The sequence below is a fragment of the Tachysurus fulvidraco genome, chromosome 10 (assembly GCF_022655615.1).
Source record: "Tachysurus fulvidraco isolate hzauxx_2018 chromosome 10, HZAU_PFXX_2.0, whole genome shotgun sequence".
NCBI lineage: Eukaryota > Metazoa > Chordata > Actinopteri > Siluriformes > Bagridae > Tachysurus > Tachysurus fulvidraco.
Window position 1 is genome coordinate 13,846,775 of NC_062527.1, and position 23,635 is coordinate 13,870,409.

Sequence of the window (23,635 nt, forward strand, 5' to 3'; positions counted from 1 at the left end):
CCTTTTAGAAGGGCACTAGAAAACGTGTGACTTGCTATTAGATGTGAAGGTTTAATGCTAATTCATACCATCTCACAAATATCCAGACCCTGAATATTTTCTGCTTTTAGTAAAGTACAAAAAAAGATAATTATCTCCCTGTATGTGGGTTGGAGGCAAGATTCCCTCCTGGTATGATAATTAGAAGGTAAAAGAGAGCACATTGTGTCTTTTAAATAAATACTAATTAATCCCAATCTCTTGTGTGAGCATGTTCACATTTTGATATTACATTCAAGATAACATCTATTAAGTGAAATCATGGTGTTCTCACTCATGTCTGCTGGTACAGGAACTGAATGTGAAAGGACATTTCGACTCAACAATCACAGACCAATCTCTAGCGCTTGCTGTTAACTTGACCTTTCTCAAACTCCACTGGGATACGCACACACACACACCCACACTCTCTCATAAAGGCATGCATTCCCTATTTTGTTTGTTTCTAAATAACCTATGGATAATTCATGTTGGAGAACGAAAAATGGCAGCTGAGGAATATGAACCTTCAAACAGTCAGTTTAATATCGATTGTCTGTAGTCTGAGGATATTACAGATCATTTTCAGGTGGCAGGAACTGATGAACAACTTCAGAGGGGAAAAAAACACAGCACTTAGATAAAGCCATAACCTCATGGGTGAAACCAAGCAACCGGTAATGAGTTAAAAAAATTTTTTTAACTTAAAGCATTTTTAAAACAACAAGCTGCCTTGGGCAAACATGACACTTCCACTTCCAGAAATCACACATGCGCTTTATGTGGAATTGTGTGAATATACTCGTCCCTAATTTCAGGTTCTGTTATATAGCTTTATGTTGTTTTGTAGCATCAAGATTTTGTAGGAATGTTGTTTTATTTCACTATGTACTGCACCAGTTATATATGCTTGACAAAAACTTCTTGTCTCTTAACTTGACATTGTGGATCTGTCTTGTAGTACGTTGTATTGTTTGTTGTATTCTCTGTTTCCACAGCTTTTGTCTTTTACTATTTACTATTGTCTTTTAGAATGCTAAACAAGTGTACTTTAATGGCAATAGGTTAAGTTTCTATTTACTATTTAGCATTTAATTCTGTGTTGGCTTATGTAGCTCTGTGTCTTTAACACCAGGGTCCTGGATGAGCTTTGTTTCATTTCTCACTGTATTGGAGGGAGTTGAACTAACCGTTTTTGCGAGCAGAATGGAAATTGAGTGTTGGGGATTTTTAATCAGTATAAATAATAAATAAATGAATAAATGTAATATTTTATCTTTGAAAGTCCAAAAAAAAAATTGTTAGGACACTGTGGGCTTTTAGTGTGAGATGTGTTTACCTCTGTTGGGAAAACCTTACACATAATTTTATCGATTGAATCTCAGAGCAGAAATGGGTTTGATATCACCGTTTACTTTGAAGATAAACATTTCTGTGGAATAGAAAGTAACCATTTTTGTTATGTTGGAACTTTTCTCTCAATATATTGATCCTAGTAGGCTAGATAAAAACAGAAATAGTTTTGAACCACTACAAATTCTTAAAAGAGTTTCTACTTCATATGAGCACTTTGGGACGTGACATTACAAAGAAATTCACAACACAACAATCAATCAGAAATTCAATTTTGAACATGAACACAACAATCAATCAGAAATTCAATTTTGTCCTCTGCTAAAAAAACAGCTAAAAGCAGCTTCACTACAAACTACTTACTGTAAGCTTTTCTTCCTGGAGCATAAACTCATACTGTGCTTGATTATCTTAGACAGAAGCATGTTCAGTTACAAATTGTCATATAGGTAGGGTCTAGTCTAGTCTAAATAAATGAAGGTACAATAACATGTATTACAATCTATTATCTTTACAAGGACAGTGACATGTTGTCGGTACTGGTGTAATATTGCATACCAGTTCTTCCATATTCACCAGATCAACATAAAGATGTTATATCTAAAGAAAATGCAACTAGAAATACTCTAAACTCTTTGTTTGTGCAGGGTTATACACAGTATCTCTGAACCCTAACTCACCACCACAGGCTGTGGTGAACAGAATACTAATGTGCCATCGATCACTGCAATCCTTCATGCCATGCATACAGAAACAGTGCATCAGCAAACTTTAAAGCTGTCACTGGCTATCAAGGCCACAAAGAATGTATATCACGAAGGAGCCTGTATCATCAGGAGAGAGATGACAGAGAGGAGACAAATGACCGCTACGACAATGCACTTTGAAGTCCCCGTCAAAAAGAGAGCATGTGATTGATGGCCCATTTACATGCTTTCAACTTCATTTCAAAAATCAGAGTTGAGAAAGCATCCTTAGAGTTTGGCTTTAAAATATACAGGTATATACTAAATCTTCTCTGTGGTGTGTCAGATTCTATTTACAAGCTTCACAACATTGCAAATTGTTTTCTTCCACCGGTGCTTTATAAATCACCAATAAAACAGCACATCATTTGGAGATGTTCTTGGCAAGCTGTATTTCATGCAATAATGTTGTCTTGCAGGGATTTTTCTGTTTATAGATTATTGTGATTGCTTCAGTTTTTCCTCAAATTGTGCCCCACAACCAAACCCATTCTTCAGCTCATTTGTTTTACACCACACCTGTTCAAGTCTATTTATGAACCTCTGAATGATAAGTCCAGTTTTCTACTCAAAGGCAGCACAGACATTATTTAGCAAAATATATTTACACCCCATTTCATTATTCTGGCTTGGTTTGTGTAAATGCGTGATATATGATCCCAACAAATCAAGTTGTAATGCTACCAAAAGTGTACAAAATTTTCAGGGAATAAATATTTAGCATGGACCAACCAACATGTACCACCTACCTAAGCATTGTTGCAGACCATGTACACCCTTTCATGAAAACAGTATTCCCTGATGGCTGTGGCTTCTTTCAGCAGGATAATACTGTTCAGAAATGGTTTGAGGAGCACAACAGCGAGTTTGAGGATTGACTTGGCCTCCAAAGTCTCCAGATCTCAATCGGTGGGATGTGCTGAACAAACAGGTCCGATCCATGGAGGGTCCCACTTCACTTCACCCACGCTAACATTTTGGTGCCAGATACTGTACCACAGCACACCTTCAGGGGTCTAGTGGAGTCCATGCCTTGATGGGTCTAAAGTTTAACACACTAAAAGTAAAGAGCTACTCTTGAGCTGTATTTTATTAATGACACAGAGGTGTTATGGTTGGTGTGGGCGATGTGAAGCCTCTGTGAAACTCAAAAGCTTTGAGTTTCAACAAAGTGTTAAGAATATGAAATCCCAGTATGACATTACACACCATGACCAACTCTTTTCTAAGGCAATTAGTTCAAGTCTTGGTCAATTACCAGAAAAACAAAAGTAGTCTTCCCTCTATTGCAGACTCAAAACTAGAGAGAGAAAAAAAAAAAGAAATCTCCAACTACACCAGAAAGCCATTGTGGAAATAATTTGACAATGAAATGAAGAGAAAAGTAAAAAGACGTTACACTAGGGTCACTCTATTCATTTAGCATATTAAAAGATGAGCCAACATGATACAGGAATTTGATTTTATATCAAATGTGAATTAAAAACACTCTGTCCTTGCCACTAGTATCTCTAAGAATCTACATAATTTCCGTGTTTGGTGTTTTTGTTCATGGATCTGTGATAATCTCAAAAATATGATGCAAGAACATCATTAGGTGACAAACCTGGCAGATCCAGACTTACAATCCAGGTACATTTCATCATCTTATGATCATTACTAAATAACATGCTTTATGAGGGATAATTAAATAATAAACCAAAAATGAAAGTAGCTGAGCTTCACAAAGAGCATTGTAAAATACTTTTGAGTCTCCACTTAAAGTTCAGCACTGTTTTAAGCTGTGTCCGAAGGTTGCTGTTAGTTTAGGTATATAATCCTGTTACTCCTTAATGAGAGAAAGATGACCATGACTTCTTTGGGCTATGGACAGAGTAAATTCCCTTTCACATGCAGGGACGGGAGATGGGTGAGCAAGTGGAGGCTGATGTTCCTGGCTTATGTATGACTCACTTCTGCTCTGCTGCAGTGAATTGTCTGGTTATGGGTTCTTTGGTGATCTTGCTGTTGGTTGGGCGAATAAGATCAAGTGCCTCCCGACTAGCAGTATCAAAGTCTTTGAGTATTTGAGAAAGCCTTCAGGCAGCCTCTGTACCGCATCTTTTGCCCTCCAACTGTGTGCTTGCCCATGCATAGTTCACTATAAAGCAGCTGTTTTTGGCAGGCTGCTGTCAAGCATGTAATGTAACATTTTATAGAAAGAGCTTGTGCAAGAGGTCTTATGACTTCCTTAAGCGCAAATCATTTTGGATACCGTATGCAAATGTTGTGACAAACACTCAAAAAAGTGACAGTATGACAAACTTGGTGTTATTGCAACATGATAAGTCTCTAACAGATAGCTTGCTGGTTATTGAGCTAATTAGCATTTTGTATGAGATTGTGCTGTGCGTAAATCATTAAGCTAAGCCTGACAGTGCAAAACAGAGAGCTAAATAAATGTTACTGATAGAATAGCTAGAGTTGTTGTTTATTTAATAATGAAAACCAGCTTACTCATGACAGTTTTCAGTGATACAACTGTCATTCAGATGCAGTGCTTTATGGGAAATACAGAAGAGGTTTTTAGTCACAGAGGTCACACCATATTAAACTAGAGATGCAACAAAGTACAGATGCATTATTCTGAATTAACAAACAAAAGGTATGAAATAAAATATTATTAAAAATAATAAAGTGAGAGTTTAATTTTTAGTAATTTATTTAGTCACACCGGAGGACACGCAAAATTATATTAAAAACGAGCCTTATTTTTAATTCAGTTCAATGCACATTTATTTGCATAGTGCTTTAAATAATGTTGTTTATAGAAATCTAAAATTCAGAATAAAAATTTAATTATTTTTATCCCCGATGAGTAAGCCAGGATAAATGTTTGAAGGAAAAACGATATGAGCAAGAAACCTTGAGAGAAACCAAACTCAATCCACCCTCATCTGGTTGACACCCGACAGCGTGATTATAAATTATGTCCTTACTATTACTGTATTTAGTCAAGTGGAGTTGTGTAACCCGGAGCTTTATAGAAACTTATAACTTAGCACAGTTTATGAATTCATTATAGATTTAAAACAAATTCCTTCCTGTCAAAGCCATCAAATGTTCAATGATGAATACCCGAGCACAAAATTTGACTGCCACAACAGCAGTTTAAAGCTGGTGCAATAGTCTCACACTGGCTCTATCTACAGCAGGCCTATTTATCTCCATTTAATCCATATGGGGCCATCCCCAGCAGCAGTGAAATATATATTTTTATCATGAAATGTTATATTAAATAATGTAAATATGTATATGTATCAGATTTACCAGTTCATTGTTTAAAGTATTCTATAGAATTGTGTCCATATTGTGGAAAATGTATTTAACCGCATATGCTATATTCACTTTTTTTTTTTTGTTGAATGACACCAACACATGTCTTGTCATTCATGTCATGTCATCTGCTGAGCTCGAGAAGAAGATAGCTATGAATTCATCCTCGCTTCACTTGGACAATATTGTTATATCAGGTGATACATCTTCCTCTCAAGCAGTGTGTGATATTGAACAGCACAGAAACAGCGTTCTGCTTTCCTGCTGCCTGCATCATCACTCAAGCTCTAGATGAAGAGTGTCGAGTAAAACTTGTTCCCTTCCACAAATGAAGGACAAAACAAATTTCCTTTGATTATCCAGCACTCAGGCTCAAACAATGGGTTTGTTCAGAAGGCATACATTTTTTATTGAGAACCTGAAGGAAAAAGCCACTTTGAACAGCTTGCATATGCAATGTAACCTTTTCAGTCACCACAATGTGATGAAATCATTTCACTTTTCTAGTTCAAAAATATTTACAATTTTCTTTTTTTAACTTTGGTTTCCCATATTACCCACAATGCCATAATCCCTGCTAACAGAGACGCAGGTGGGATTTAACCTATTTAAAGAATGTGATGAAGTGGATGTTTAGTCCAGCTCTCTTACCTCATCTCTACACTCTGTTCCAATAAACGAGATTCCAAAGTTTCAGCTAGCCGATCTGAATCATACATCTACCTTACATTCTGGGACTTTGAGTCCCATGTGAGAACAGAAGCTTTGTTCTCTTCTCTTTTTTTTTTTTTTTTAGGAGGAATTGGCCTTTGAAACTTTAATTCAGTATAAGCATATTGTAACACTATTATAACAGCACATGAATAATATTAGTACTGAATTAACACTTGCTTATAGGCTGCTTATATGAATAACGAAATGATTCATGTTTATCTCATAATCTTTCGTATAGAGCATGGTACGGATCTGTTGTCACGGAAATGGGGTTTCACATCGCTTCCCTTGTCTCATCCAACTATCTCTTCTTTTGAATTCCACACAGTTTCAGTTACCTCTGCAATCAACCTCTACATCATCGTCATCTAGCGCTCTCCTGGTCCCCTAGGAGACTTCATAGAAGAAATAGATTCACTCCTCAGTTCTTTCACCTTACATCTTCTCTTCACTAATCAACCCTCTGGCTCCACCGGCTTCATCCTTCCTCAATTGTAGCAGCAGAAGAGATTTTACAAGTTATCCAGCTGAAACTCAATACCAGTTAAACTGAACTGCTCGTCATCCCCAGTGATTTACCCCAGGTCAGGATCTTGCGAAATCGGCCACTGCTCACAACCTTGTGGTAACCATGGACAATCAACTGTCCTTTTCGTTGCATGTTCCTAATGTGACACGCTCATGTCGGTTTCTTCTATACAACGTCAGAAGGATTCAACAATTTTTATCCACACATGCTGCTACTTGTACAGTCTCGTCATTTTGAGACTGGACTATTAGAACTCACTGCTGGCAGGTCTACCTACAGTATGAACACATTTTGTCCTCTGCAAATGATCCAAAATGCAGCTGCTCAACTTGTCTTCAACCAAGTTCTTACACACCACCCCACTGCGCTCCATCCACTGGCTTCTGGTAACTGCACACATTAGATTCAAACCACTGAGGCTTGCCTACAAAGCCATAAACGGAGAAGCTCCCTCTTACTGCAAAGCTCTTATCACTCCTCACACTGCACCTTGCTCCCTTAGATCTACTGGCACTGCTCCCACCATCTCTCAGGGTAAGAGGTAGGTATACAGCAAGACTCTTTTCTGTTCTGCCACTGAGATCGAGTATTTAAAAAGTGCTAAAATTCCTCCCAACAGAGTTATAGGCTGATGGTATCCTAAGTCTGTGACCTAATGAACCAGTGTTGATGTATTCTTGAAGCATTTTTGTACATCCTCTAAATAAATGGAATTGTTTGAGATTATTGCTGGTTAATTAATACATAACCAACAAATATGTACTAACAATAAACTGTATTTCATGCATGAATTCATAAGAGTCTCGTTAAGGTTATCTCTTCATTAGCTTGTTATTAGTAGCCTACATGCTTTAGTTCTTAATCACATTAAGTATTAATTAAAGTATTATTATTCTTTAAAGTATTATTATTATTATTTGGTAGGGCATTTTCTTATCTAGCTCCCAAACTTTGGAATAGTCTTCCTGATAGTGTTCGGGGCTCAGACACACTTTCCCAGTTTAAATGTAGATTAAAAACTCATCTCTTTAGTCAGGCGTACACATAATACATCCCATAATATCATGCACTAGTACATCAGACCTGCACATTTTTATGAACAGCAGATATGTTAATCCCTCTCCACTGCTTCTCTCTTTGTACCTATCCCAAGGCATCCAGACACTGTACCAGCTCCCAACGTCCTCTGTGGGACGAAGCCTTTGGACGTCCACTGAGCTGAGGCCGACGCTAAGAATCTCCAGTTAGACTCTGTGATCCGAAGTCCATGAACCTTACACCAATACAACATTTAACTGACTGTATATTACAATCACACCCCCAGTGTCACCCATATGAGGATGGGTCCCCCTTGAGTCCGGTTCCTCTCAAGGTTTCTTCCTTTACCAATTTAAGGGAGTTTTTCCTTGCCACTGCTGCCTGAGTCATCTCAGACTTGCTCATAGGGGGATAAATACTATATACTATAGTGATGCTATATATGAACTATATATATCTAATAATAATCTAGAATTTTTATTCTGTTAATTCTTATTCTTTTATTATTTGTTAGTTCCTTTATCATTAATTATGTTTAACTTCTTCTCTATGTTTATGTTCTGTAAAGCTGCTTTGAGACAATGTCTATTGTAAAAAGCGCTATACAAATAAACTTGAATTGAATTGAATTATTCATGATTATTCATGCACTTTTATTGTAAACTGTTACCAACATATTAAATATATTTTAGGATATTTTTTCCACTTTATCTGTTTTTCCATTTTCAAAGCACGATTCTGTTCAGATTTGTGTATTGTATTCAACATTTAGTCTCTCAGTCTCTTATGCAATTAATAAGCTCAATTAAAATTGAAGGTAAAAGTGCATCTAAATTACTTCACTATCATGACAATAATGACATCTGCATTATCTCAAGCTTTTATTTCCATTCAGTACAAAAGGCCTGTTGCAAACTACCTTTACACTTGAAAATAAGTAATATTTGATAAGTAATCCAGGGGAAGCTGTTATAGCCAGCATCCATTCTCTAAGAAAGCTATATTTCAAAGTTTAAACTTCTGTTCCTTTGCAAATGTGCGAGCAACACTGCATATTCTTACTTATTCTGACACAAGCAAACTTGCTCTGTTTAATTTGCTTTTTTGCAGACATTTTTAAAAGCTATGCACACACAGGGAGCAGTGGCCTGCTGTGAGACAGCGTCCTTAAGCATGCTTCAGAACCCAGTGAAGCATGCAAAGGCAGAGGCTCACTTCTGACAGAACAGTGGCTCCTGCATCATGATGGCAGTGTGGGGAAGCGACATAAACATGTCACAAATGGATGGCGAACACTGCTGGATGCTCCAGGCTGGTTGCTGATTGCTTTCCCTTTCCTGCTCCTGAATCAAAATGTCAGTCAGCGTGAACAGGGAACCCATGCTGTGTGTGGTGATAATTAGGAAGGTCCTGGTCCACCACCGTACACCAAACAAAAACAAAGGCGGTGTGAAAATCAAAGTAAACGGGCTACAGGATTGTGGGTTATTCAAACAAACTCTGGGGAAAATGTTTTTTTGTTTTTCTTCCAAGACAAACGTACAGTATTAGTGTTATTAAAGTGTCACTGTTGACTAATTCTGGTTCACCTCACCAGTTAATTACCAGATTTAGTGAGTGTATCAGAGCAGAAAAATAATAAATGCTCCTGGAAGAACATACAGAATTGTGTATAACATTTCACATCACATTCCCTAACAAAATTCAGGCTTTTTGTTTTAAAAAAAAAAAAATTTTTTAAACCATAGTTATAGAGTGTCCTGAGATTTTGACTGAAATCACCTACCAATCATTTATATACATAAGATGACTCATGTGGCAGAGCTGCGTATTTATTCTACAGCAAATCAGGCAGGTTATGTTAATTTACACTGGTAAATCAACTAACTAATGCCATGTCTGATAATGGGAGAATTTTTGTACAAGTCAGTCCATGCAGTCTTCTATTAAATCAGTGCTAGTTACCTGTTGCTGTTCCAAACCAGCTTAGAAATGATTTACAGTTTTGAAATCACAAGCTAAATCTGCTGCATGTAATTTATCTGACCTGTTTGTGATTTGAATTCTAGTGAGAGTAATAAACTGTGATTTAGTATAAACAGTGGGTCAGAAAACAGATGGGGATCAATGAAAACTAATTTGCTTCTGGAAAGTTTTTTCATTAGATCACTCCATACTCCATTCATTCGTCATCCTGATTTAGTATAGAGTTTGTTAGAGCCCCAAATCCTACCGTGAATCCCAAATCACATAATATTGAACTTCTATCCGTGCAGCTTAGAGCTTTTGTGTGTGGTTTTTCTGCCATATCAGTAAGAGTAATTCAAATGAAGCTCTTACATAACCTAGATGTAGAAGTTTTTGAATGGCAATAAATCCATTGATGGTATAGATATGATATATGTTTATATCAATAAGCTCATTTTAACAGGTCCCAGCTCTTATAAAGAGTTGATATAACACCATGAGTGAGTAAAAGTCATATTTAAGGTCATATTTGATAAAACCTTAAATTAAAGTGGGTTTGTATGTGTTTCTGTGTAAGTTTGAGTAAATGTTCAAAAAAAAAAAAAGTGTAAAATTGTCTAAATCCAAGCCTCTCATTGGCTTCTCTAACATGTGGCAAAGAGAACCAGAATAAAATATACTAATCTGACTGAATCAAATAAGGTACTAAACTGAAGTCATAAATGTATAATGTAATGTACAGTAGGCTATTAAATTATGTTTTTGATTTATTTAACCATTTTTGATTGGGGCAACTAATAAAATATTGGTTATGTTTTTTGTCAGTTCACTGTATAGAAAATAATTTAAAGGATAAAATGAAAATGACCAAATAAGTGTAGTTCACAATTTTAGCCATATAAAACTCTGCTCCAGGCTAGAGCCAAAATCATGCAAGAAAATTGTATTAAATTAGTATATTTTAACTGAAATGCCTGAAATGGACATTTTCCAGTGTGTAAGTAAGTGTGTAAATCTGTTAAGCAGGAATGTACGCATCATTGTGAACAAGCTAGCCAGCTAGATGTGAAGAAGCGAGTAGAAGCATGGATTCTTGTTTGCAAAGAATAAAATTAACATTGTTTCTGGAACTTATAATACTGCATTTATACTGAATAGATAATGTTTTGAATATATTCTGATATACCGAATAGCCGATATTAAGTTTAGCCACACATGCAGTATTGGTTAAATATGTGTTAGAGCCATAAATACAAACTGTGTAAATGTGAGGATAATGAAGTGTATTTGGATCTTTCTAAATATTAAAAATGCTTATACTATTGTTTTATATGCTCTTATTATGCCCTTGCTTTCTGTTGAGGTGATTAAGACATCATATCCTTATTAGTTGTGCAGGAAGCAAGTAACTGAGCGATACAGTTTTGACCGCTTTTTATATTGTGTTATTTGAACAGCACCATTCAAACTTGAATTATACGGCTTGCCATAAGAATATGGTTCAATAAGGGGAAAATGTGCAACAAGCTTCGCTTTGTCCCCATTGTCCCACTTTTCCAGTCACACTGTAGTTTTTATGAAAGGCATTATTTAACACTGCATTTATGAAAAATGTTATCAATATTTCTAATTCTAATCTTTTGTGCAGATCCACACACCAGGGATGTAAATGTTGCTCAGGCTTTTCCTTTCTTGGACTAAAATATACTTCATTCCAAGCAAAGCAACAAAAGGCTTTCAGTACAATTTTCATTCCGATTCAGTCCTCAGGTGCACACTGGCAGCCAACAGTCAATGCAAACTTCCCTACAGGCACAGGCATGGACAAGTCCAGCCTGTAGAACTGTGTAGTTTTCCCACCAGGGAAGCAAACATTTAATTCCACTGCCCAGTGTGACAGGCTTGAAGAGAGCTTGTGCTGAATCCAAATCAGCAAGCTCACCTATACTCGTCATACTGTATAACCCAGCAGTCTTCCATTTTCTACAGTCTTCCCAAGACAAGGACAGTTACACAGTCAGAGCAAAAACACAGGATGGGTTACTGGTTTTCCTGCCTCAATAATCCGCAACTAGATTTCCTCCATTTTCTGACAACCCACTGATCCATTCAGCTATTTGTGATAAAAGTCTATTCTGCCATTTTCTCATCTAGTCATCACATAACTAATCAAAACTCCAAGTCTTAGCACATTTGCCCAACATTCTTAAAACACAGCACAGCAAAGTGCAAAACACACAGTCATTATTCCTGTAGTGGAATTTTTTTTTGTGCTTTAATGGTAAATTCTGTGTCAGACTAGGGAGAGAGAGAACAGGAATGAATGTCCCTACCATAAGCAGTCCTACAACAAATGGTCCACTTCCTTAAACATTCAATGTCTTAAAATGATGGGAACTTTAGGGGAGTGTGGGTGCACGTGCTTGATAAGATCTGACCTTACAAGGGGTGACTGAGAGGTCACATAAACACAAGCACACACACAATGTACATGTACCAACACACACATACAGTACCAGGCTACACAAGCACACACCTAGGGAGAGCTGATAAAAGGGAGAGCTGACTCACTAAACTTTGCCTCTTCACTGTGTACACTTGGCACTCTGCACTGTTGGAAGACACCTTTTGCTGCAGCAAAATAAATATAATTTTTACTTCTTTGCTTTTACCACCAACTCTGTTTCTGACTGTGTTTCTTTAAATATAGATCAAATGTTGCTGCCACATTCCTTAGAACAAAAGGGACTCATAACAAATGAATGTAACAAACTCACATCAGGCCATGAGCTCGTATCAAAGTGCCCATATATGTTCAGAGTTTCACTGGGAAAGGAAAACACAAAGGCCAAACAAAACCGTTTGATTCTGACCAAAAGAATTGGCCTGAAGGAACCATTATCTTCTTTTTTCCTTAGCTGCAAATATAGTCAGAAATAGTCCTAATGAGAATCCATTAACAAGTGTCGTAGTTCATTATCTTTAGTCTTTTTGTCTCTAATTATGATTCTGCATGTCGACACTGCTGGGGAAAGTTTCCACCCAGCCTCATTTTTTTCCCCTTTTCTACTGAATCCTGATCAGATCAATTCTCAGAGTACAATACGAAAATCATCTTTAGCTCAAAGACACTGGTCCAGCCCACTGTAACTACAGTACAGTTTCCTGTAGAATTGTAATCATTAAAATACTTGATTTGAAAACTGTACTGTTTGTGCATTGATGTGTAAATCTGTTCAACATCTCAAGCTTGAAGTGTTATAGGTTATGATGAAAAATGTGTATTTTAATCCCATAATATTCACTTAAACCTGTTACCCGGTTACAAATTTCCTGAAGATCAAGCGAGGATCATTTTCTCAATTTTTTTTTTACAATGATATTAACTGATGTCCCTTTGAAAGTGCACCTATATCACCGACATTGTCTATTAAAATTAAATTAAATTATTATTATTGATGATGTTGTTATTGTTACTTGAATGGCACCGAAAATTGCATTTATATCCTGCAATTAATAGGGTTATGGTTAGGGTTAAGGTTAGGATTATAGGTTTATTTAGTTTATTTTTCATGAACTATAAGGATTGCGACATGGAAATAGACATTAATATTAGGGGACACCTTCACATTAGAGGAAGTGCTTTATTCTTATCATCACATGTACTGCATGTGCATGATCTTGCAGTGGCATGTAAAGTTTTCCAACACAGTAAGTGAATTTGGACTATAATTGACAAATTGTATAATTGTATTTTCCATATTAAAAAGCATCGCATAAATAATTGAAAATTATGACCAATATCCGGTAATTGAACACAGCCTAGCTGAATTGATTCGGTTTCTGTAGCATTTGGCATCCTGAACTGCTCTAAAATCTGCAGTAAACCTTAAACACCTCATATTTACTGAGGACATCATTTCACAATCAGGGAGTAAAGTCCCAGGCAGGCTTGAGGTGACGTTCACCTAACAGTAAACAAGCTAACTATTTTTTCTTTCAGATTTTATAGAAAAGCTTTGGGGCACTGTATCTGATAACCTAATTTCCTGTAAATTACACAGCATATGCTTTGCTTTCACAGTACATAAAATAATCTGCTTTAGCATTATGATGCCAGTGCTTCAAGGCAAACTGCATATCGTTACACACAGGCAACTAGACCAGAGAAAGCAGCCATCAGGGACGAGGGCGGTCGGAAGGAACAGCATTATGCCACCCACTAATTTAGGTGTAGATTTTAAAGAATCCTAGCTGACAATCTTCCCTATTGTCCATAATTACCACATTGTAAATGTCTGTCTGTCTGTCTATCTATCTATCACAGGTGAACAATCCCCTGATATTGCCTACAGCTGAATAATTCCCTGGTCCTGATCACACACTCAAATATTATATTGTAAAGAGGACCATGGTTATGAACACTTCAGAAACTGGATCGAACTGTCATACATAAATGCAGGCTTAGCGTTCTTCTCTAAAGAGTAAATTAAATGTGGGTCTAATTTGAGCCTCTCATCCTGGAGGTTGAGAGGATGACAGAGCAGATCCATCAGTGCTATTTAAGAGACACACTGAAAGCAGATTATTGTGGCTTGCAGGTTTATTTGAGACCAGATCGTCACGTTTTGTGTCGCTCATAAATACAGTTAATCAATATAGGTTTCAACTTTTTTAAAAGAATGGGGCATCCGATCACATATTACATGATGTGCACATGAAACTGAAGTAAGACAGTGTCATGTTGAGGAAATCTGCAGGATTTACGTCTTGCACAGCTTTAGTCGTAACTAAGTGGCAAAAACATCTGTTCACTTAAAATAATGTATTCATATTTGGTTACATCAGGATAATGTGTACCTAAAAGGATAAAATAATGCCAGAGTCTAATTTATTTTCACATACTGACTGAGCATATGTGTACGACCCAAATAAAAAGATTCAAGATTTTATTTAAGATATTAAACACGGCAAATTTGGACTAAATGTTCACATATAAAACACATTAGTCTGTGCAAACAGCTTGTAATTCGAGTTGAATAGATGAAGACAGTTGCACCGGTGTAGTAAAATGAATGTCTGCAGAGGATGAATAGTATATTATCGATTTGGAGGGAGAAGAAAATGTTTGCTAGTTGGTCAAATGGCAGCAATATGAAGCTGCTGGTGTTTATGGTTTTTTTGATGATACTGCACATGTGCCTCTCACTAGGTTTCGATATTGGAGTATGATGCACTTGGCCAATTTTACCTCCCTGTGAAAGGCTGCTGATGCAGCTGCAATACCAGATGATGATGATGATGATTACGGTGTAGGGGGAGGATTAAGGAGGATGTTCTGAAGAAATGTGCTTAGAGGTTATTGACTAGAGATAGTTTTTTGTTGTTGTTTTTTTTTTTCAGAAAGTCGTCTGTTGCATTATAATCACAGGGGAAGTGTTGTGAACTAGGGGAAGAGCTCTCATAGTTAACCCTGACCCTGATGCTGACTACAAAACACTGTATAAGTGCATTTTCTAATTGCTGTACATGTAAATATTGCTCTGGTTAATCTAAGAACGACGGTTGTGTCACACAATTGTAGCAGATAAGATAAGAATGTGATTAGATTCAGAGTATCATGAGCTAATATGTAGCTGAACTTTTTTGCTGTTTAGAAAAATGAGAGGCAGCCATCTGGACCTTTAGACACAATTCCCACTTTGTCTAGAAAAAAAAAACCTTCTCACTACAGCTGCAGTTGAGTCATGAAGTGCTTTATAATCTCACACATCGCCCGCACCTTGGACAAAGAAAGAGACTGCATTTTCATTTTGTCAATCTTAAATCGTTTTCACGGCTACTTTTTTGCAAACTTGGAGTTTTTAATTGAAGTGGAACTGTCTGAGCGAGTCCCACTGCCATGAAGCACCAAATTGAGAGTTGGATTAAGAGGGTTCCAGTGCCATCTGTAACCCACCCACTCACATACAGCCGTGGGGGGTGGAGGTTAATTAATGAAGCCCTTGCATGTAAAATAAGGAGCGCACACATTAATCATCTCATCTATATTTAATAGCTTCTCTCCACTTTCGCAAACGCTGGAGAGAAGCTCAGCTGAATGCTTCCATACTACTCAACTCAAGAAAGATTGGATACGCTGCCTGGTGATAAATAGTCACCACCTGGTTTTAACTGAGCAAATACGAAAGAGCCATCCAATGGATAATGATTGCAATGATTAATATGTTTCAGCTGACATGTTATTTAACCCTAACTGATGCAGTGATGAGCTTCTTATTTCTTAAAAAAACATGTAGGAAGACATATGTGGTCTTTGAAAAGATGTTACTCTTTTAGAATGGTCAGGTTAGGAGATTGCTAAAACCACTAAAATTGGGTTAAAAGGGTTAAAATGTTAAAATTGGGTCCATTGTATTATTAACTATTATCTTTGTGGAAGAAATGTAGTAATAAAAATGTAGAAAAAAAATATTGTATGATCATAATCAGTCAGAAATCACTTAAATGTTTGGTGAAATCAAATCAAAAAATGGCTCATTTTTAATAGGAGCATTTAAACATGCAAAGAAAACAACAGATTGGGACGAAATAGTCCTGTGGCCTTAAGAAAACCGATTATTAATGAGGTTAATCAGAAAAAATGCTAGAGAGCATAGAGATGGTCTGATGGGTTGCATCAGGGTAAGAATGTTTAGTGCCTGCTGTACAAGGCTGTGTGGGCAGTGTTATGATTTGTGATTACTTCAGTTGGTCAGGTCTAGCTTCAGCAACATGTGCAAAAAAAAAAAAAAAACCCTAGAATCACCAGGTTTTTCCATCAATGGCTCTTTTTTCCCTAAAGACATGGGCATGTTCTAAGGCAGCAATGACAGGATTCATCAGGCACAAATTGTGGAAGCATGAGATATCAGTTTCACATGTGGATTAGCCACCGCACGATCCAGACCTTAACCTCACTGAGAATTCAGATTCGAATTCAAATGTATTTTTATAGCGCTTTTAACAATGGACGTTGACTCAAAGCAGATTTACAGAACATAAACCAAAAAGTTAATATAACGATTAATATAATACAAAAATTCTGGATTAATATTAGATATATTTAAATGTATTTGTATTTATCTCCAATCAGCAAGCCTGAGGTGACTGAGGTGAATGTGGGGAGGAAAATCTCCCTTGAGCCCTATTCGGACAGGATTAATTTTACGTGAGGACGTGGGGGTAAAGTAATTATTACCAGAGCTTCTCTGCGATTTTAGTCCCGTCCGAATGTGCCATCTCGGTAATCATTACGGACAATAGGACTATTCGGACGGGATTAGTTTTACATGGGGACGTGGAGCAATGCAATTTTACCTCAGGACGTCTGTAATATTAATTGGCCAATTCGCACGGGACAAGACATCTCAGTAAAACTAGCAGAAGTGGGAGGGGTAACTCACTTTATGCAAAAATGTTTTGTAAAATTGCATTACTCCACGTACCCACGTAAAACTAGTCCCGTCCGAATAGGGCTTTAGATGGTAAAGGAAGAAACCTTTAGAGGAACCAGACTTAAAGGGGAACCCATCCTCATTTGGGTGACAATGAAGGGCGTGATTATAAATATACAGTCCAACAATTAGGTATTGATGAGGAGATTGCTGTCCTCAAAGACCACATGTCGTTGGCATCTCCTCTTAGTATGTCCGAATATTTCATGAAGCAGAGACCACCTGGAACTGGTACATCTCTAGATGTCTTAGGATCCATACATGAATCTCTGGGATGTGCTGGAGAAGACTACAAAGTGGTCCGACTCTCCCATCATCAATACATCATCTTGGTGAGAAATTAACACCACTCTAAACGGAAATAAACGTTGTGGTATTGCATACGATTATTAAAACAATGACATGATGAATGCGTGCTGTTATCAAAGCAAAAGGCAGTCCAATGAAATATTATTGTGTGGGACTTTTTTTTGGCCAGGCAGTGGATATTGCTGTTGTAATATATAAACATTTAAACATAAACAAAGTAAAACTAAGGCACAGATGCGGCCTCCCCAGGGCTAAGCTGTATGGACAACACTTTCCAGGAAAGCAATCTCCTGTAATAAACGCAAAGACCCTCGCCAGCCTCAGCTTTCAGGCTGAGCATGTGGAATTGAAATAGGAGTCTATGCCTTCTCCAATTATTAGAGATAGTTATCTGCATTTATATGGTAACAAAGATGATTGGTTTATACAGTAGCAGGACAGAGAGGGTAGTTTCTAGATCATTACTTCAGAATCAGTAACTCTGATGAAGACTGATGACATCGCCAGAGTCATATCTTTTTTTTTTTTTTTTTTTTTTGCATCTTATTGTGTGCTTACGGTTTACATCCTAACACAAACATTGCACTTTGTATAACACCTACAGGTTTGAAACCTGCTGCACTTCTGACCCTGTGTAAACTTTCCTCACCAGTCGCTTCCTGTCAGGTGATATTTTCCTCCGTTGTTCTATTGGGATGCAATGACAACAGCTCATTAAAACCATCTGCAGTGGATTGTATCGGCACAAGCTCACCTCCCAACAAAAAAACACGCCGGGCTATTTTAAGAGCCGTCCATACTTCAGATATAATTACTCGTGTACTGAACGCACCTTTCCTACTTGCGTTTGCAGGTAATAATGATCGCTGAGGGGAAAAACACAAGGTTCACAGCAGTAATTATTACCTCTTACACTGAAATGTTAAAGAGGACTGCAATTATAAAATAACACCCCGTAGACTTTAGCTACTGTGATCATTTTTAGAAAACACACTAAAGTTCTGTATTTAAGTTTATACATATATTCCATCACACAGTTTGAAGGAGCGTATACAGTGTAAACAAAGTATATGTGCAATTTGGATGAATAGAAAAATGGATTTATTGTCACCAAAACTTCCAAAACTTTATTTAAAAACTAAAACTAAAACTAAAACTGATTTGGCTATTTTAAGGCTATTATAGCTACTTGTGTACTCGACAAAATAGCATAATTCACCACAAGAGGATAAGAAATGGTTTTCTCTTTAATATAAAGAGTTTGACCTTAGAGAATAAAGCTTTCAATCAGGCATGAAAACAACTCCATAATCAGCAATCTTTGTGTCTGCCTGCCAAATCACTAAGGGAAAAAGATAGGGCCATTTTTGTCAAGAGAATAGTCTATTTAGCATATTCATGGATGTTTCTAAAAAAAGAGATGGGATTTTTTCTGTAAGTACCATTTAGCCTTTCACAAAGGTGTTTACTACAAAGATAGGTATTACAATATTGAATGCTACTTTGATTGGATTCTTGAGAACTGATAAAATGAATGAAATAGAAAAAAATAGAAAAACAGTGGGACAATAATGGTACTCTCATACATTGAATTCTTAGAAAATTAATAATGGCTATTACAGACCATTGTATAGTGACTGTGTAGTTTTAGTATGTACTCTGCAGTGAAATCCTCAGTGTGTTCACTGGGTGATTCAGACACTGTGATTTGTCCTGTCAAGGACATTCTATTTTTTGCCCTAGAAAAACACTCAGTAGATCATCAAGTAATATGTTTTTGGTTTTTCTGAAACAACATACATCAGTTACCCTATTTTCCATCATTTGCCTGAATCTAAGTGATAAATAATTGATCATGTGCTTCCTTTAGTTCATGATCATCTGCTTCATTTGCAGGGAAGTTAATAAATGTGCTTGTTCACTCTTGAATATGTTACATGCATATGAATATAGACCAATGAGTCAAGTCCATAATGCACATTTTGTATTTTACATGTTTTCATGCTTTGCAGGTGACATGGTGTGCTTTCAATCCTGATCAGTTCATTTTTATTCTTAATCTTCATCCAATTTGTTTCAGAAATCTACAGGATTTGAAATTATTTGTTTTAAAAATGTATTCTTTCTGTTTTTGGGTCCACTGTTGGTTTGAATCTTATGGATAGAGGAAAGGCAATCTGTATATTGTGCTGTATATAGGAAGAAGTGGCAAAACCTCCGGAGCTGACATAAGGACGAACACCAGATTCATAGAACTCGAAATTTTGTTCCTGAGAGTATACAGTCTTAGTAACACACGAATAAAAGTATAAATAGACCGCAGTCCTCATCACTGACTTTGCACACATATTAGCACTAGTCTCACGCCACTGATTACTTTATTCATTTTCATATCATCTCAAATAGTTTTCATAACCAGGCATTCCAAGCTCCCCAACTAATACCATACAGTTGAGGCCAAAATTATTAGCCCCCTTATGAAATTAGACAAAACTCTTGATTTCTCCATGGAAATGACAATTAACAACAAATGATTTATAGTGTATTTGTTTCCAAAATAACAAAGACAAAATGTCCACTAAGTTTGATTAGGATATTTAATTGAAATAGTGAGCTGAAACAAGAAAGGGCAAAAATGAAACGTCCAAAATTATTAGCCCCCTGGTCATTAATAGTCAATAGTGTACCCTTTCTGAGCCACAACTGACAACAACCTCTTAGAGTAGTTCTTTACTAGGTTGGCACAGGTCTCCTGAGTGATTTTAGCCCATTCTTTCATTGCAAGTTGCTCCAGCTGGTCCAAATTGCATGGTTTCTGAGCATGGACATTCACTTTGAGCACTCGCCAGATTCTCAATAGGATTGAGGTCTGGTCTCTGTGTGGACCACTCTAGGACCCTTGGTTTTGGTATCCTTCAGGAACTGTTGGACCAATTACGATGTATGCTTTGGATCATTGTCTTGTTGAAAGGCCCAGCGACGACCTAAGGCTAGACTACGAGCAGATTTCTGCATATTATCCCTCAAAATGTCAACATAATTTTCATTTTTGATGATGCCATGCACCCAAACAAGGCTCCCTGTGCCTGAAGCTGCAAAACAGCCCCACAGCATGATGCTCCCACCACCATGTTTAACTGTGGGAACTGTGTTCTTAGGGTTGAAGGCCTCACCCTTTCTTCACCAAACATAAGCAACATCCATGTGCCCAAACAGTTCCAGTTTAGTCTCATCAGACCAAAGCACAGACTCCCAAAACTCATCTTTACCTTTCATATGTTCACGGGCAAACCTCAGTCTGGCTGTGATGTGCCGCTTTTTGAGTAAAGGGCTTCTTCTGGGACGTCTTGGCAGATGTCTGGGGCATCTTGCTGACATCTCTGACTATTTTCCTCTCCAGAGTTCTTGAAATCTTGTGCTTACGACCACACCCAGGTTTGTTTCTTACAGAATTTGTCTCCTTGTACTTGGCAATGATGCAACGTACAGTAGTTTTAGACACTGTGAAACACTTGGAAATGGCAGTATAGCCTTCCCCGTTATCATGAGCCTCCATTAGCTTCTTTCTGAGCTCAAGACTGATTTCCTTTGTCTTCCTGTGTTTGGCATGGTGAGTAAAAGTAGTCTCGCCCAATAATTTGATCAAGTGCCCTGCTCCTTGGAGTCCTTTTATTCTGATTGAATGCCCAGGTGTTGTTAGGAGGCCAATTAACTGCAGAGGTGTATTTTGAAAGCTGATTGATTAATTAAGGTGTGTTTTGAAAGCGAAAATTGACATGGGGCTAATATTTTTGCCCACCCGATTTTCACTATATTTGATATAAAGCAAGCCTAAAAATGTATTTTATATTCCAAAATGTACCAAAAGCTACTAAATAGCACTGGTGAATGTTTGATTATATCAAGTTTTATCAATGCTGCAAACATTGGAACAATCTTTAGGAAAATGTTCCAAAATTCCTGGGGGGCTAATAATTTTGGCCTCAACTGTACATCTCATGTGGAACAATATAAAGTATAAAGTAAGTATAAAGTAAAGACTAGAAGTTTCGAAGCAGTCATGAGAAAAATGTTTCCACACAGTCATTCTCTAAGGCTTTCAGCTGTTTCCATGTATCTAGTAACTCACCAGCAACATCCTTGGACCTTGCAATAGACATTCTCTAGAGGTATTAGCCATTAGTATTACAATAATGACAACTTTATTTGGATGGTCAAGTGAATCCTTTTTAAAAGCCACCCACAGGCCATTTAAGTGATTCTGAACAAGGTATCAAATGAAATTTATCAAATAAATTATCCCAGTTTTTGTTAGGATTGACCTGGTTATCTACTAAACACTATGAACTATAAACATCTGTTCAAATAATGGGCCAATTTGTTAATATACAAAGTGTGTATAGATTATCCACTCAAAAAGGAACATATTGTTTAAAACGAGTCAAAAGGCTGTGTGATGATAGGCATACGATAGACCGTCGATGGTCTCGTGATGGGTGACTGTTTACTGTGTATATACTTTGACCGATCCATCTAAAGCACAACCAGCTACCTGGAAAATAATGCTGTCAGTAATTACATGACATAATATAGTAGATGTGAAGATGTTAACCTTTTCACAATATAAGTATAATATAAATAAATTTAGTTGATTTATAAGCTGGAGAACTTCAGCCGGGCTGAGGCTAGAAATTAAGAGCCACTAATTAACAACTGTGTAATTCACAGGGGTTTAAATTAGTCTTTTGTTTGTTTATGTGCTCTGTTGATGATAATGTAAATCAAGTCTTGGTATAGTAGAGAAAATAATGATTAATTGCAAATATCCAGAAAACATTTTCAATTCATTTAAACTTAAATTTCTATTATATTAACCTTAAAAAGGATTTCTAGTTGCCTATTAGTTTAGTGCCTGCTTTATGAGAGACCTAATTAACAAAAGCTAATACCAAACCCTCAAGGTTAAATAAAACCCAGTGGACATTTGAGGAGTGTGTGTGTGTGTGTGTGTGTGTGTGTGTGTGTGTGTGTGTGTGTGTGTGTGTGTGTGTGTGTGTGTGTGTGTGTGTGTGTGTGTAGATGAATGGCATTGCTTGAGGGCCATTCTTTTCACTCTTCAAGGCTCAATCAAACAGCAATGCCATGCTGAGCTGAGGCTGCTCTGTGGAGAGAGGTAGTGGTTTTGGTGTAATTGGGTAGTGCAAGTGTTAGTCTGCCTCTGGTGTGGTGCCAGTAGACAAAACTAATAGAATAAGGTGTTTTGGGGCGTTCACACTTTGCCTTTAACCAGAATAAAATGTACTAAAATTTGCTGAAGTGAATAATGCAGGCTCATATACACTCATACAGACATGTAGATAAAGTATGTGTCAAAATATTAAACTGTATGTGACGCATTTACTTGGCAGATAGCATTATCAAAAGCAATGTCCAAAAGTCCATTAATGAATACATAAATATTGGTTTGCAGACTTAGGTCACAGACTAAGGATACCATGAGTCTAAAACTCTGTTGGGTGGAAATGATACATTTGATATGGCTTTCAGATTATTAGCTTAAAGAATCATCTCTGTGCCAAAACTTCCTTTTATCAATAAAATGAACTTTAGTCGTTTCCCCTATAGCCATGAAATGTAACTAGTTAGTGAAATACAATTAAACTGGTAGAATCAATCCATTGGTCATCTTGGTTACTACGAAGCATTCATGTCACTGGGCAAAATGGCCAAAAAAATTCCAAAATGTTAGAGCTGCCAGAAAAAAATGTTATTGGCAATAACTCAGACTTTATTTCATTTAGCATTAATGTCAGTAAAAGGTCAAGGTCACATTGCTAAATGGCGAAAACTACAGCTCACTGCATGTCCCTGTGAAGCATGTTATGGGTCCTAAAGCAGCTGCAGTCCTTTTTAGAGAAACCTACAGACTAAAAAACCAAGTGCAAGGCGTCATGCATTAATCGATCTTTGTTCCCAAAATTTATATGCAAAAATTCAAGAAATAACAGAAACAATACAAGAGCAATGGTGGTTGTGTAAACCCTGTCTCAGGGCTTATCTAAATCTAAATGTCTGTTCCTCTAAATTCATTCAAGGAGCTTTTAGGGCAGGTGTCCGTTAAATACTCAAGTTTGGGGGGGGGAAACAAC

At 37.0% G+C, this 23,635-nt stretch overlaps 1 long non-coding RNA gene across 1 annotated transcript in view; it reads right to left on the reverse strand.

Annotated features, from left to right (window-relative positions):
- The window catches only part of LOC113659936, a 50,375-nt gene that overhangs the window by 25,721 nt on the left and 1,019 nt on the right, over window positions 1-23,635 (reverse strand). The window lies entirely within an intron of this gene.